Source organism: Somniosus microcephalus, unplaced genomic scaffold, assembly GCF_052327205.1.
Source record: "Somniosus microcephalus isolate GS21.2 unplaced genomic scaffold, FLI_Smic_1.0 unresolved_chr4, whole genome shotgun sequence".
Taxonomy (NCBI): domain Eukaryota; kingdom Metazoa; phylum Chordata; class Chondrichthyes; order Squaliformes; family Somniosidae; genus Somniosus; species Somniosus microcephalus.
The window spans coordinates 28,154,596-28,170,284 of NW_028225182.1; the positions used below are offsets into that span (position 1 = coordinate 28,154,596).

Consider the following 15,689-nt stretch of genomic DNA (forward strand, 5'->3'; position numbering starts at 1 on the left):
TGATCGAGGTGCTGGATGTCTGTGCCTGGGGAATGGGACATTCTATCCTCGTGAGCACCGAGTGTCAGCATCCAGCAATCTCTGGTCAGGGACTGTCTTTTTAAACTGCCTCACCTGAGCTTTTTGACTCCCTGATTTCATTATTAAACATTTCAGCGTTTTTGCAGAGTGCCCAAGGATGAACAGATAAATGTGATGTATTACATTTTGGTAGGAAGAATGGGGAGGTCACTTATCACTGGGAGGGTGCGAGTCTAGGTGGGGTAGAGGAACAAAGGGATCGTGGAGTACAAATACACAAATTACTAAAAGTTGCGACACAAGTTAGCAAAGCCATAAAAAAGCAAACCAAGCACTAGGGTTTATTTCGAGAGGGATAGAATTGAAAAGTAGTGAAGTTATGCTAAACCTGTATCGAACCTTGGTTAGACTACACTTGGAGTACTGCGTACAGTTCTGGTCGCCATATTATAAAAAGGATATAGAGGCACTGGAGAGGGTGCAGAGAAGATTTACAAGGATGATACCAGAAATGCGAGGGTATACATATCAGGAAAGGATGAACAGGCTGGGTCTCTTTTCTCTTGAAAACAGAAGGCTGAGGGGTGACCTAATAGAGATCTTTAAAATTATGAAACATTTTGATAGAGTGGATACAGAGAGAATGTTTCCACTTGTGGGGAAGAGCATAACTAGAGGCCTCAATATAAGATAGTCACCAAGAAATCCAATAGGGAATTCAGAAGAAACTTCTTTACCCAGAGAGTGGTGAGAATGTGGAACTCGCTGCCACAGGGAGTGGTTGAAGCAAATAGTATCGATGCATTTAAGGGGAGGCTAGACAAGCACATGAGGGAGAAGGGAATCGAGGGTTACGCTGATAGATTTAGATGAGGAAAGACGGGAGGAGGCTCGAGTGGAGCATAAACACCGGCATGGACTGGTTGGGCCGAATGGCCTGTTTCTGTGCCGTATATCCAATGTAATCCTATGTCAAGTATCCCAGCTGGCTTAGCTCCAGGCACTTTAGCTCAGTGGGCAGCACTCTCAACTCTGAGTCAGAAGGTCGTGGGTTCAAGTCCCAGTCCAGAGACTTGAGCATAAAAATCTAGGCCGACACTCCAGTACTGAGAGAGTGCTGCACTGTCAGAGGTGCCGTCTTTCGGATGAGATGTTAAACCGAGGCCCCGTCTGCTCTTTCAGGTGGATGTAAAAGATCCCATGGCACTACATTGAAGAAGAGCAGGGGAGTTCTCCCCGGTGTCCTGGGGCCAATATTTATCCCTCAATCAACATCACTGAAATAGATTATCTGGTCATTGTCGCATTGTATGTTTGTGGGAGCTTGCTGTGCACCAATTGGCTGCCGTGTTTCCTACATTACAACAGTGACTACACTTCAGAAGTTCTTCATTGGCTGTAAAGCGCTCTGGAACATCCTGAGGTTGTGAAAGGCACTATATAAATGCAAGTCTTTCTCAGCAAGAGGGTGAGTGTCAGTGGTTGGAGGGAGGAGCTCAGTGTTGTCACTGGGTGGACACAGACAGATTGATGCTAAAAGACAGAGAATGCTGAAGTTTGGAATGATAACACCCAAAGTCAGGAGATGAGCCCTTTGCCTAGATAAGGGAGGTGGTTGCTAAGAGACCCACAGACCTAATAACACTGCAAACTGCTCAGGCAGCAGACTTGTTGCAACATGTGAGGTCACGAGTGAGTTGGTGCACAGACAACAGAGCCTTGGGCATTCCTGAGAGAGACAAACTGCTTCTGTAACCGGGAGAACAGGTTGAGGGAGTCACCCTACATGGGACGGCTCGTCTGAGGTGTTAACACAGAGGCAGCTTGGGAATGGGATGATCAATGAATCATAGAATCATAGAAATTTACAGCACAGAAGGAGGCCATTCGGCCCATCTTGTCCGTGCCGGCCGACAAAGAGCTATCCAGCCTAATCCCACTTTCCAGCACTTGGTCCATAGCCCTGTAGGTTACAGCACTTCAAGTGCATATCCAAGTACTTTTTAAATGTGATGAGGGTCTCTGCCTCCACCACCCTTTCAGGCAGGAGTTCCAGACCCTCACCACCCTCTGGGTGAAACCATTTCTCCTCAAATCCTCTCTAAACTTCCGACCAATTACTTTAAATCTGTGTCCCCTGGTTATTGACCTTTCTGCTAAGGGAAATAGGTCCTTCCTATCCACTCTATCTAGGCCCCTCATAATTTTATACACCTCAATTAAGTCTCCCCTCAGCCTTCTCTGTTGCAAAGAAAACAACCCCAGCCTATCCAATCTTTCCTCATAGCTAAAATTCCCCAGCCTAGGCAACATCCTCGTAAATCTCCTCTGCACCCTCTCTAGTGCAATCACATCTTTCCTGTAATGTGGTGACCAGAACTGCACGCAGTACTCTAGCTGTGGCCTAACTAGTGTTTTATACAGTTCAAGCATAACCTCCCTGCTCTTATATTCTATGCCTCGGCTAATAAAGGCAAGTATCCCGTATGCCTTCTTAACCACCTTATCTACCTGTCCTGCTACCTTCAGGGATCTGTGGACATGCACTCCAAGGTCCCTCTGATCCTCTGCACTTCTCAGTGTCCCACCATTTAATGTGTATTCCCTTGCCTTGTTAGCCCTCCACAAATGCATTACCTCACACTTCTCCGGATTGAATTCCATTTGCCACTGTTCTGCCCACCTGGCCAGTCCATTGATATCTTCCTGCAGTCTGCAGCTTTCTTCTTCATTATCAACCACACGGCCAACTTTTGCATCATCTGCAAACTTCTTAATCATACTTCCTACATTCAAGTCCACAAATCATTGATGGTGTGGAGATGCCGGAGTTGGACTGGGGTGGACAAATGTAAGAAGTCACACAACACCAGGTTATAGTCCAACAGCTTTATTTGAAATCACAAGCTTTCGGAGCGCTGCTCCTTCTTCAGGTGAAGTGGAGAGATGCATAAAGACACAGCTTATATAGTCAGAGAATCATGTCAGATGTTTACAGGTAACCTTTCCAACTGCCATTTATCACACCTCGGCAGAGAGATAATCACAGCAGTCAAAGGTGTGAATGGTGTCCAAACAGGTCAGTCAGGGAAACATTACATCAAAGAACAATGAGGTGGGGTCACAAGGGGTCAAATATTGCAGGTGCTGGGGTCTGTATGAAAAACAAAAAAACAGACAAAAAACATTTTTTTTGGCTGGAAATCACAGCAGGTCCGGCCGCATCTGTGTAGAGAGAACAAGCCAATGTCGACTCGAGTCTGGATGACCCTGCATCAGGTGGGGTTACATGTAGCGTGACATGAACCCAAGATCTCGGTTGAGGCCGTCCTCATGAGTGCGGAACTTGCTCGAGCAGAAACTGATAGCCAAGTTCCGCACTCATGAGGACGGCCTCAACCGAGATCTTGGGTTCATGTCATGCTACATGTAACACCACCTGATGCAGGGTCATCCAGACTCGAGTCGACATTGGCTTGTTCTCTCTACACAGATGCGGCCGGACCTGCTGTGATTTCCAGCCAAAAAAAATGTTTTTTGTCTGTTTTTTTGTTTTTCATACAGACCCCAGCATCTGCAATATTTGACCCCTTGTGACCCCACCTCATTGTTCTTTGATGTAATGTTTCCCTGACTGACCTGTTTGGACACCATTCACACCTTTGACTGCTGTGATTATCTCTCTGCTGAGGTGTGATAAATGGCAGTTGGAAAGGTTACCTGTAAACATCTGATATGATTCTCTGACTATATAAGCTGTGTCTTTATGCATTTCTCCACTTCACCTGAAGAAGGAGCAGCGCTCCGAAAGCTTGTGATTTCAAATAAAGCTGTTGGACTATAACCTGGTGTTGTGTGACTTCTTACACAAATCATTGATATATACCACAAAAAGCAAAGGACCCAGTACTGAGCCCTGCGGAACCCCACTGGAAACAGCCTTCCAGTCACAAAAACACCCTTCGACCATTACCTTCTGCTTCCTGCCTCTGAGCCAATTTTGGATCCAACTTGCCACTTTGCCTTGGATCCCATGGGCTTTTACTTTCATGTCCAGTCTGCCATGTGGGACCTTATCAAAAGCCTTGCTAAAATCCATATAGACTACATCAAACACACTACCCTCATCGACCCTCCTTCTTATCTCCTCAAAAAATGCAATCAGGTTAGTCAGACACGACCTCCCCTTAACAAATCCACGCTGACTGTCCCTGATTAATCCGTGTCTTTCTAAATGAAGATTTATCCTGTCCCTCAGAATTTCTCCCAATAATGTTCCCACCACCGAGGTTAGGCTGACTGGCCTGTAATTACTCAGTCTATCCCTTTCTCCCTTTTTAATCAATGGCACCACGTCAGCAGTCCTCCAGTCCTCCGGCACCACCCCTGTAGCCAGAGAGGATTGGAAAATGATGGTCAGAGCCTCTGCTATTTCCTCTCTCGCTTCTCTTAACAGTCTGGAATACATTTCATCCGGGCCTGGGGATTTGTCCACTTTCAAATATGCTAAACCCCTTAATATTTCCGCTCTCACTATGTTTATTTCATCTAAATTTCACACTCCTCCTCCCTGATTGCAATGTCTGCATCGTCCCTCTCTTTTGTGAAAACAGATGTAAAGTATTTATTAATATATATATGATGTGAGGTTAGTGTCCCCTTACCCCTGTTTATTATTCAATCAGTGATTGCCCCATTGCCAGGCCCGCTGCCTGCGGCCCCTCTCCCAAATTCCAGCCCCGGCTCGGTGCTGCCTGCGGCCCCTCTCCCAAATTCCAGCCCCGGCTCTGTGCTGCCTGCGGCCCCGCTCCCAGATTCCAGCCCCAGCTCTGTGCTGCCTGCGGCCCCGCTCCCAGATTCCAGCCCCAGCTCTGTGCTGCCTGCGGCCCCTCTCCCAGATTCCAGCCCCAGCTCTGTGCTGCCTGCGGCCCCTCTCCCAGATTCCAGCCCCAGCTCTGTGCTGCCTGCGGCCCCTCTCCCAGATTCCAGCCCCAGCTCTGTGCTGCCTGCGGCCCCTCTCCCAGATTCCAGCCCCAGCTCTGTGCTGCCTGCGGCCCCTCTCCCAGATTCCAGCCCCAGCTCTGTGCTGACTGAGCTGCTCTCACCTGGGGACAGCGCGTCACAATCGGCCCCAGCGCACCTGAGCTAGAGAGGAGGCCCCTCCCCCTTGCCACGCCGCCATTGGTTGGAGGACCAGGCTGCCAGTCGGCTCCGCCCGCGCTCTTCCTATTGGTCAGAGCTCCCGTCAGTCACAGGCCCCATGATCACGTGCTGCGGTTCACTCCGCCCCCTCGCAAAACTCACTTTCCCCCACTGATTGTGGCTCTTCACCAACACCGACTTTACAAAGAAAGCCCCGCACGGCAGCCTGGAGCTCAGGGGCCCAGCGTGCAAGTGCGGGGGGAGGATGATTGACAGGGGCCCAGGGTGTGTGCTGAGCAAGCGCGGTGCGGGACAGGCGCCTGTGGAGCAGGAGAGGGCGGGGCCATGGGGCGCAGGCGTGGGCTCAGCCACAACTCAGCGCGGCGGCCAGAGCTGATGCGAGAAACAGGAACCTAAGACGTAGGAGCAGGAGTTGGTCATTTGGCCCCTCGAGCCTGCTCCGCCATTCAATAAGGTCATGGCTGATCTGATCTTGGCCTCAACTCCACTTCCCTGCCCGCTCCCCATAACCCTTGACTCCCTTATCGTTCAAAAATCTGTCTATCTCCACCTTAAACACATCAATGACCCAGCCTCCACAGCTCTCTCGGGGAGAGAATTCCAAAGGTCAGAGGTTGGGTATCCTGTGGCAACTGTCTCACCTCCTGACTCCGCAAAGCCTTTCCACCATTTACAAGGCACAAGTAAGGAGTGTGATGGAATACTCTCCACTTGCCTGGATGAGTGCAGCTCCAACAAGACTCAAGAAGCTCGACACCATCCAGGACAAAGCAGCCCGCTGGATTAGCACCCCATCCACCACCTTAAACATTCACTCCCTCCACCACCGGCGTACCGTGGCTGCAGTGTGTACCATCTACAAGATGCACTGCAGCAACTCGCCAATACTTCTTCGGCAGCACCTCCCAAACCCGCGACCTCTTCCACCGAGAAGGACAAGCACAGCAGGCGCATGGGAACACCACCACCTGCAAGTTCCCCTCCAAGTCACACACCATCCTGACTTGGAAATATATCGCTGATCCTTCATCGTCACTGGATCAAAATGCTGGAACTTCCTCCCTAACAGCACTGTGGGAGTACCTTCACCACAAGGACTGCAGCGGTTCAAGAAGGTGGCTCACCACCACCTGCTCAAGGGCAATTAGGGATGGGCAATAAATGCTGGCCTTGCCAGCGACGCCCACATCCCATGAATGTAGAGGGAGCTGTATTCTGTATCTGTGTTCTGTATCTCATCCCTGCTGTACCTGTCCTGGGAGTGTGTAATGGGACAGTGCGGAGGGAGTCTTAATCTGTATCTAACCCATGCTAATCATCCACTTAATTTTTTTAATAGAATAATAAACTATAACAATTTAATCGAATCTTCTAACCCTTTCTAAAATTGTGCTAGATGCCCGTGCGCTGAGTCTATCTGAGCATTGCTCCAATGGACACCGTGCGGCTCATCCCAGTGTCTGAAATCACAAGAATCAACTTTCATTGATTTTCTCCTCCTCCTTCTATTGCTTGCTCTAAATGTATCTCTGCGCTCCTCAGCCGCCCTAGACAATGACGGTGGCTGTTACCCAGAATGCTCCACGCGGCAGAATAGGCCCTATCAATGCTGCAGGGGCCTGGTGCACAGGCAAGGCATGGGGGCAGGGCGGGTCCCGCGCATGCGCAGTCAGTGCCGCCAGTCGGGTGATGGCGGCAGAAGGCGGAGAGAAGATTCCGGAGCGGGGAGGTGGAGGGGCGCAGGGGAGCAATGGAACCGGCGGGGAGGCTTTATAAACACCCGGTGTAGGCCTCAAGCCCCCAAATAAGAACCTACGGGTCCCGCGTTTGCCCCGAGTGGGGCGGCGGCTGCAGGGCTTTCTCCCGGTGACAGGCCCGGCTCAACAGCCGCCATCTTGAGAGGCCGAGTGTGCAGCGGGGTGCATGCACAGCCCCCTTGGGCCAGGGAGCAGGAGGAGAGAATGTTGTCAATTTCTGTCCTGGACACTCAGTGATGGCTTTTGTAAACTCCTTTCACAGGCTGTGAGAAGGGCAGGATTGACAGACGGGGAAACTCAAACCAAACTTCACATCAAGATCTCAGAGAGTCACTCCATTCATCAGGACCTGAAATTCATCTGCATTTTGAGTGTGGAAGGAGAAATGTTTGGGAGGTAAGTAGCACGGAGTCCAGTTCTACGGAGTACTGCTTCTACAGAGTGCTTAACTCGGGAATTGGGTAAGTAGGCAAATTCGATGAGGTGGGGGTAAGAGGTGCTGCTTGATACATTAAAAAAATATAAACAACTAGGGTTTAATTAGTACGATAGCAAAATAATGCGGATGTTGGAAATCCGAAATAACAACAGAAAATGCTGGAAAAACTCAGCAGGTCAGGCAACATCCGTGGACAGAAATTTGAGTTGACGTTTCGGGTCGAACCCTTCTTCAAAACTGGAAAGAAAAGATGGATCGGAGGCAGGGCTGCGATCGGACAAAAGAATAAAAGAAACAAAAGAAGTAAAAAAGAGACAATAAAAGGTATACGAAGCTAGATGAGATGGTAATAGGCTGAGATTAGGTGCGAAGTGTACTGGCAGGGCAAGGGATAGCTGCCAGGTGTGAGAAACAAAAGGAAAGGGTGGGGGGGGGGGGAAAGGAGTGGAAAAATTACAAGAAAAAATGAAATAGGGGCCGAGGTTATGATCTGAAATTGTTGAACTCAATATTGAGTCCGTGAAAGGGTTAAAAGCAAATCCTCTCAGTGTTTAAAATGCAAAGCAAACAAATTACAAAGGAAAGAGAAAGGGGTCATGTGCGAAATCACTAAGAGCTGAGGAGAAGCCAGGTGATGATAAAATGTCTGCCCAGCTCAAGGACTTTATACAATGGAGCCTTACAAGAATAAGATAAGGCACAGCCACCAAGCTACACACAGCTAATGCTGAAGTGTGAGAAAGATTTAATAAACTTAAACTAGTAACATAAAGAAACAAAATGGCTTGCGTAGATTATTAAAGAAACCTCAGCCTAGCAACTATGGTCTGGCAGCCTGTAGAACCAGACGTCATAACACAGGTGGCAGAGATAAGAAACAGAACAGAAAGAATGGGCTCAGTTACAAACCAGTTGTTGATACTGTAACCTATGACCTGCAGCCCAGTGTTGCAGACCAGGAAGGGTCACGAGGGCCTAACCGCCAGAATCATTGCAGGGGAGGATTAATTAGCTATTGTATTGAAGGGGTTAAATTGAACCCTCTCAGAATTCGGACAGCCGAGGTGACCACTAATTAAGTGATGCCAGCAAAATTAAACTCAGAACAAAGGAGTGGGGTCATGTGAAAGTGAATAAGATAAGAAATATCACAATAAAAATTGACTTACGTAAAGAGGCGAAACTAAACAAAGAACAATGTGAGAAGCTTCGAAAAACCAAGATAAGACGCAGTTGTGGGACCAGACAGAATATGTGCGTTTTGCGTAAGCAATAAGGAATATGCTGCTTTAGCTAAAAATTGTAGACACAGCAGAATATAGGGGTCATGGGAATTTGACCTGTAACCAAAGGCATAGTAAGATGTAACTAACCTTTATTAATACTGAAAAGAATCCATTTGTGATCAGGTGATTATTGTAATACAATGTGATTGGATGAAAATAGAATAAAAAGCTGTACCAACCAAGAGAGAATGAGAAGGTGCGCGCACAGACCGCGGGGTCTGAGACTCTTCTCCCAGAGCTCTGATAATAAACTGCATCTTTTTACTTTTACACGGTTTAGATTTGAATTTATTTTCCCCACAACAGTCCGGAAGGCTGCAGACTGCCTAATCGGAAGATGAGGTGCTGTTCCTCGAGTTTACATTGAGCTTCCGTGGAACAATACAAGAGGCCAAGGACGGTGAGGTCCGAGTGGGAATGGAGCGGTGAATTAAAGTGACAGGCGACCGGAAGCTCGGGGTCACCCTTACGGACTGAATGGAGGTGATCCGCAAAGCGGTCACCCAATCTGCGTTTGGTCTCCCCAATGTAGAGGAGACCACATCGTGAGCAGCGAATACAGTATACTAGATTGCGAGAAGTACAAGTTAGGACTGTGGGCTAAGTTACAGTAAAGACCTAAAGCATAACACTAAATGTATCACCTAGATTAAAAACTATTAATAGAGAATTGGGTATTTCAAAACTTGAAAACCGAATTAGTTAAAGAAAATACAATAGAGATGGCGGGGCAGGTGATGTGTTGCAGCTGTAGCATGTGGGAGCTGGTGGACCCCAGTGTGATCCACAGCAACCACATAGAGGCACAGAAGGAGGCCATTCGGCCCATCGAGTCCGTGCCAGCTCTCTGTCGAGCAATCCAGTCAGTCCCATTCCCCCGCTCTATCCCCGTAGCCCTGCAAGTTTATTTCCCTCAAGTGCCTATCCAGTCTCCCCTTGAAAACATTGAGTGTCTCCACTTCCACCACTTCCGTCAGCAGTGAGTTCCAGGTCCTCACCACTCGCTGCGTAAAAAAGTTTTTCCTCACACCCCCCCTGTATCTCTTGCCCAAAACCTTAAATCTGTGTCCCCCTAGTCCTTGTACCATCAACTAGTGGGAACAGCCTTTCCCCGTCTAGCCTATCCAAACTGGTCATAATCTTGTACACCTCGATCAAATCACCTCGCAACCTCCTTTGCCCTAATGAAAACAAATCCAGCTTCTCCAACCTGTCCTTGTAGCTAAGGTCCCCCATCCCCGGAACCATTCTGGTAAATCTCCTCTGCACCCTCTCAAGGGCCTTCACATCCTTCCTAAAGTGTGGCAACCAGAAGTGTCTGCAGTTCGAGGAACTTCAGCTCAGAGTTAGAGTCATAGAGTTATACAGCACAGAAAGAGGCCCTTCGGCCCATCGTGTCTGCGCCGGCCATCAAGCCCTGTCTATTCTAATCCCATTTTCCAGCACTTGGTCCGTAGCCTTGTATGCTATGGCGTTTCAAGTGCTCATCTAAATGCTTCTTGAATGTTGTGAGGGTTCCTGCCTCTACCACCCTTTCAGGCAGTGAGTTCCAGATTCCAACCACCCTCTGGGTGAAAAAGTTTTTCCTCATATCCCCTTTAAGCCTCCTGCCCCTTACCTTGAAATTATGCCCCCTTGTTATTGACCCCTCTACTAAGGGGAAAAGTTCCTTTCTATCTACCCTATCTATGCCCCTCATAATTTTGTACACCTCAATCAGGTCCCCCCTCAGCCTTCTCTGCTCTAAGGAAAACAACCCCAGCCTGTCCAGTCTCTCTTCATAGCTGAAGCGCTCCATCCCAGGTAACATCCTGGTGAATCTCCTCTGCACCCTCTCCAATGCAATCACATCCTTCCTATAGAGTGGTGACCAGAACTGCACACAGTATTCCAGCTGTGGCCTAACTAGTGTTTTGTACAGCTCCATCATAATCTCCCTGCTCTTAGGTTCTATGCCCCGGCTAATGAAGGCAAGTAGCCCATATGCCTTCTTATCCACCTTATCTACCTGTCCTGCTGCCTTCAGGGATCTATGTACATGCACACCAAGGTCCCTCTGATCCTCTGTCCTTCCTAGGATCCTACCATTCATTGTGTATTCCCTTGCTTTGTTAGTCCTCCCAAAATGCATCACCTCACACTTTTCGGGGTTAAAGTCCATTTGCCACTGTTCTGCCCATCTCACCAACCCATCTATATCATCCTGTAGCCTAAGGCTTCCCTCCTCACTATTTACCACTCCACCAATTTTCGTGTCATCTGCAAACTTACTGATCATACCTCCTACATTCATATCTAAATCATTAATGTACACTACAAACAGCAAAGGACCCAGCACCGATCTCTGCAGTACACCACTGGACACAGGCTTCCAGTCACAAAACAACCTTCAACCATCACCCTCTGCCTCCTGCCATTAAGCCAATTTTGGATCCAATGTGCCAAATTGCCCTGGATCCCATGGGCTCTTACCTTCTTGACCAGTCTCCCATGCGGGACTTTGTCAAAAGCCTTACTGAAGTCCATATAGACTACATCAACTGCACTACCCTCATCCACACACCTAGTCACTCCCTCGAAAAATTCAATCAAATTGGTTAGACACGATCTCCCCCTAACAAAGCCATGCTGACTATCCTTGATTAATCCTTGTCCTTCCAAGTGGGGACTAATTCTGTCCCTCAGAATTTTTTCCAATAATTTCCCTACCACTGATGTTAAGCTCACTGGCTTGTAATTATCTGGTTTATCCCTACTACCCTTCTTGAATAATGGTACTACGTTAGCTGTCCTCCAGTCCTCTGGCACCTCCATTGTGGTCAGAGAGGTTATGAACATTTGTGTCAGAGCCCCTGCAATCTCCTCCCTTGCCTCACACAGCAGCCTGGGATACATTTCTTCTGGGCCTGGGGATTTATCCACTTTTAAGCCCACTAAAACCGCTAGTACCTCCTCCCTCTCAATACTAATTTGTTCAAGTATATCACAATCCCCCTGCCTGATTTCTATACCTACATTGTCCTTCTCCATAGTGAACACAGAGGCAAAATATTCATTTAAAACCTCACCCACATCTTCCGGCTCTACACACAGATTGCCACTTTGGTCCCTAATGGGCCCTACTCTTTCCCTGGTTATCCTCTTGCCCTTAATATACTTATAAAACACCTTGGGATTTTCCTTTATTTTGCCCACCAGTGTTTTTTCATGCCCCTTCTTCGCTCTCCTAATTTCTTTTTTAAGTACCCCCCTGCACTTTCTATACTCCTCTAGAGCTTCCACTGTTTTTACTCCTTTGTATCTGCCAAAAGCCTCCTTTTTTCCCCCTAATCCATTCTTGTATATCTCTTGATATCCAGGGTTCCCTGTGCTTGTTGGTCCCACCCTTGACCTTTACGGGAACATGTTGGCGTTGTACTCTCTCTATTTCCTTTCTGAAAGACTCCCATTGCTCTGATGTGGATTTTCCTTCAAGTAGCTTATCCCGATCCACTTTGGCCAGATCCTGCCTTATGGCATACAGTTTTGGTCTCTTATTGAAGGAAGGATATACTTGCATTGGAGGCAGTTCAGAGAAGGTTCAGTAGGTTAATTCTGGAGATGAGGAGGTTGTCTTATGAGGAGAGGTTGAGCAGGTTGGGCCTGTACTCACTGGAGTTTAGAAGAATGAGAGGTGATCTTATTGAAACATATAAGATTCTGAGGGGGCTCGACAGGGTAGATGCTGAGAGGATGTTTCCCCTCGTGGGGAAATCTAGAACTAGGGGCCATAATTTCAAAATAAGGGGGCACCCATTTAAATCGGAATGAGGAGGAATTTCTTCTCTCAGAGGGTCATGAATCTGTGGAATTCTCTTCCCCAGAGAGCTGTGGAGGTTGGGTCATTGAGTGTGTTTAAGGTGGAGATAGACAGATTCTTGAACGATAAGGGAGTCAAGGGTTATGGGGAGCGGGCAGGGAAGTGGAGTTGAGGCCAAGATCAGATCAGCCATGATCTTGTTGAAATGCAGAGCAGGCTCGAGGGGCCGAATGACCGACTCCTGCTCCTACGTTTTATGTTCTTATCAACTCATATTTCTTAGCATGAAATTTAATTTGACATCTACCCGCCCCATATACAAACCTGTATATTCACACTGAAGTCAATTACAGTCCTCTTCACAGGTGGCCATGCTCCCTCTTTCAGCCTCATCTGGTGAATTTGACCTTGTGCCCCATAAACACAAGCCCAGCTCATTCAGTTATATTGAGAAGAGCAATGGTGCCAACACTGACCCTGGGGACACCGCTGTTTACATCCCTCCAGTCTGAAGAACATCCAATAACCACGACTCTCTGTTTTCTGCCCTTTACCCAACTTCCTATCCACGCTGCCCCACTCCCTTTAATACCGTGAGCCTCAATTAGATCAACAAGCCTCCTGTCCGGCACCTTATCAAACACCTTCAGACAATCCATCGACACAACATCCACTGCATTTCCTGGGTTGTGACCCCTGACCTATCGCCGGACGATATGTCCGACAGGGTCAGGGGTCGTTCCTGCAGCCGAGGTGACACAACTTAAAGGGCAGGTGTCGGGCGGCAACTTTTTATTTTGGCCAACTGCCAGCACCTGCCCCCTTCCCCTTTCTTCTTCGGGGTGTCAACTGCGATCGCTCAGCCCGGCGCTCCTCTTGATCTGACACCCCGCTCCCCGGTGGTCCAGCAGGGCCCCGGTGTGCGCAGTGCTAGGCCCCTCCCCTTTAATCAGGGAGGGAGGTCTGCTATGACGCAGTGCTATCTGCCGATGGGCGTGGCGCTGTTACGCAAAACGCCGTGAAATTCACTGGTAGCGCCTCAAGAGGGAGGGGAGCGCTTCCAGTAGCACCCCACCTCCTGCTTGGGACGCTACCACTGAATTTAATGCGCAGGGGCGCTAACTTTTTCAGGGGGCTAAAATTAGCCCCGGCGACGTTAGCGACCCAAAGGGGGCGCCACCGAATTTCCCCCTAAGAGTCTAAATGGACTGGAGGAGCAGAGGGATCCAGGGATACAGATACACAAATCACTAAAAGTAGCAACACAGGTTAATAAGGCCATTAAAAAAAAGCACTGGGGTACATTCCTAAAGGAGCCTTCTGTTCCGTGCCTCGGAGCTCTGAACCATGGCAGAGAGCGGCTGGGACACATTTCTCACACGCATCGAGATTAACCCGCTCGGCAACTTTGCTGTCAGTGAAGAGAGACGAGAAAGACCAAAGTGCCGTTTGCCCCATTCAGTGTGGCCCTGAAGGACTGTGTCCAGGCTGGAGTTCTGTTCCCACCGTACGATCCTCCCCCAGATTGTCCTTTCTGAGCTCCAGCCAGGTGATGCTAAACACTCAGGTGGGAAAGACAAAAATCTACAATAATGTGTTTAAAACAAAGTTGATTTATTTGACATATATCCAAAATATTAAACTCCAGCCCAGTTCCCGGAGTTATTAACATCAGCAGAAACAATCCCCACCTGTCAGAATGAACATGGTTCAGTCCTGGATCTGATTAACAGCAGCAACAACAACAGAATCCAACCCCTGCAGTCACTTGTGAACCCGCTGGTGTGTCAGGAGGTGGGATGAGCGAGTGAATCCCTTCCCACACTCAGGGCAGGTGAACGGCCTCTCCCCAGTGTGAACTCGCTGGTGTCTCAGCAGGTGGGATGACTGAGTGAATCCCTTCCCACACTCAGGGCAGGTGAATGACCTCTCCCCACTGTGACTGCGCAGGTGTACAGTGAGGTCAGATGACTGCCTAAACCCAGTCCCGCAGTGAGAGCACCTGAACAGTCTCTCATCAGTGTGAACACGTTGATGGTGTATCATTTCCCCGGAACCTTTAAAGCACTTCCCACAGTCCGGGCAGTTAAAAGGTCTCTCATCAGTGTGAACTCGCCGGTGTGTCAGCAGGTTGGATGACTGAGTGAATCCCTTCCCACACTCAGAGCAGGTGAACGGCCTCTCCCCAGAGTGAACTCGCTGGTGTGTCAGCAGGGTGGATGAATTAGTGAATCACTTCCCACACACGGAGCAGGTGAATGGACTCTCCCCAGTGTGAAAGTGCTGGTGGACAGTGAGGTCAGATGACTGCCTGAACCCAGTCCCGCAGTGAGAGCACCTGAACGGTATCTCGTCAGTGTGAACACGTTGATGGTGTATCAGTTCCCCGGAACTTTTAAAGCACTTCCCACAGTCCGAGCAATTAAAAGGTCTCTCATCAGTGTGAACTCGCTGGTGATTCAGCAGGTGGGATGAATTAGTGAATCCCTTCCCACACTCAGAGCAGGTGAACGGCCTCTCCCCGGTGTGAACGGTGCTTTTTGCTTCCATATTCAAAGGCCGATGATATTCAGTTCCTGATGAATCGAGTGACTGTCAGATCTTGACGTGATGTTTGGTTTGAGTTTCCTGTCTGCAAATCCTCCCCTTCTAATACCCTGTAAAATGAATTTAAAACAGGGAGCGTGAGAGAGAACCCACTGAAGAGGCAGGTTGTGAAATTGAGCTCAATGAATCTGGTTATTTGTGGGGCCGGCACTAGAAAAAAGTGACCATGAAAGCTGCCGGATTGTAATAAAATCCCATTGGTTCACTAATGTCCCTCGGTGAAGGGAATCTGCCACCTGGTCTGGGCCTCTGGCCTCTATGGGAGGAGAGAGAGAGAGAGGTGGGAGTGGGAGTGGGCGAAGGAGATGGACTTTATACATCTGCAACTCGGCCAGAACTTTGACAGAACCTCCAAAACCCGCAACCTCCAGCACCTAGAAGGACAAAGGCAGAAGGTGCATGGGAGCACCATCACCTCCAAGTTCTCCAAGTCACACACCATCCTGACTTGGACATATATCGCCGTTGCTACATCATCACTGGGTGAAAATCCTGGAACTCCTTACACAACAGCATTGTGGGAGTACCATCACCACACAGACTGCAGCGGTTCAAGAAGGTGGCCCACCATCACCTTCTCAACGGGAAGATGGGGATTGGCAACATATTCTGATCTT

The 15,689-nt window shown here is 48.7% G+C and overlaps 1 pseudogene; it reads right to left on the reverse strand.

Annotated features, from left to right (window-relative positions):
- Window positions 1–15,117, reverse strand: part of LOC147090066 (uncharacterized) — a 66,360-nt pseudogene extending 51,243 nt beyond the window's left edge.
- Window positions 15,118–15,689: the final 572 nt, after the last annotated feature.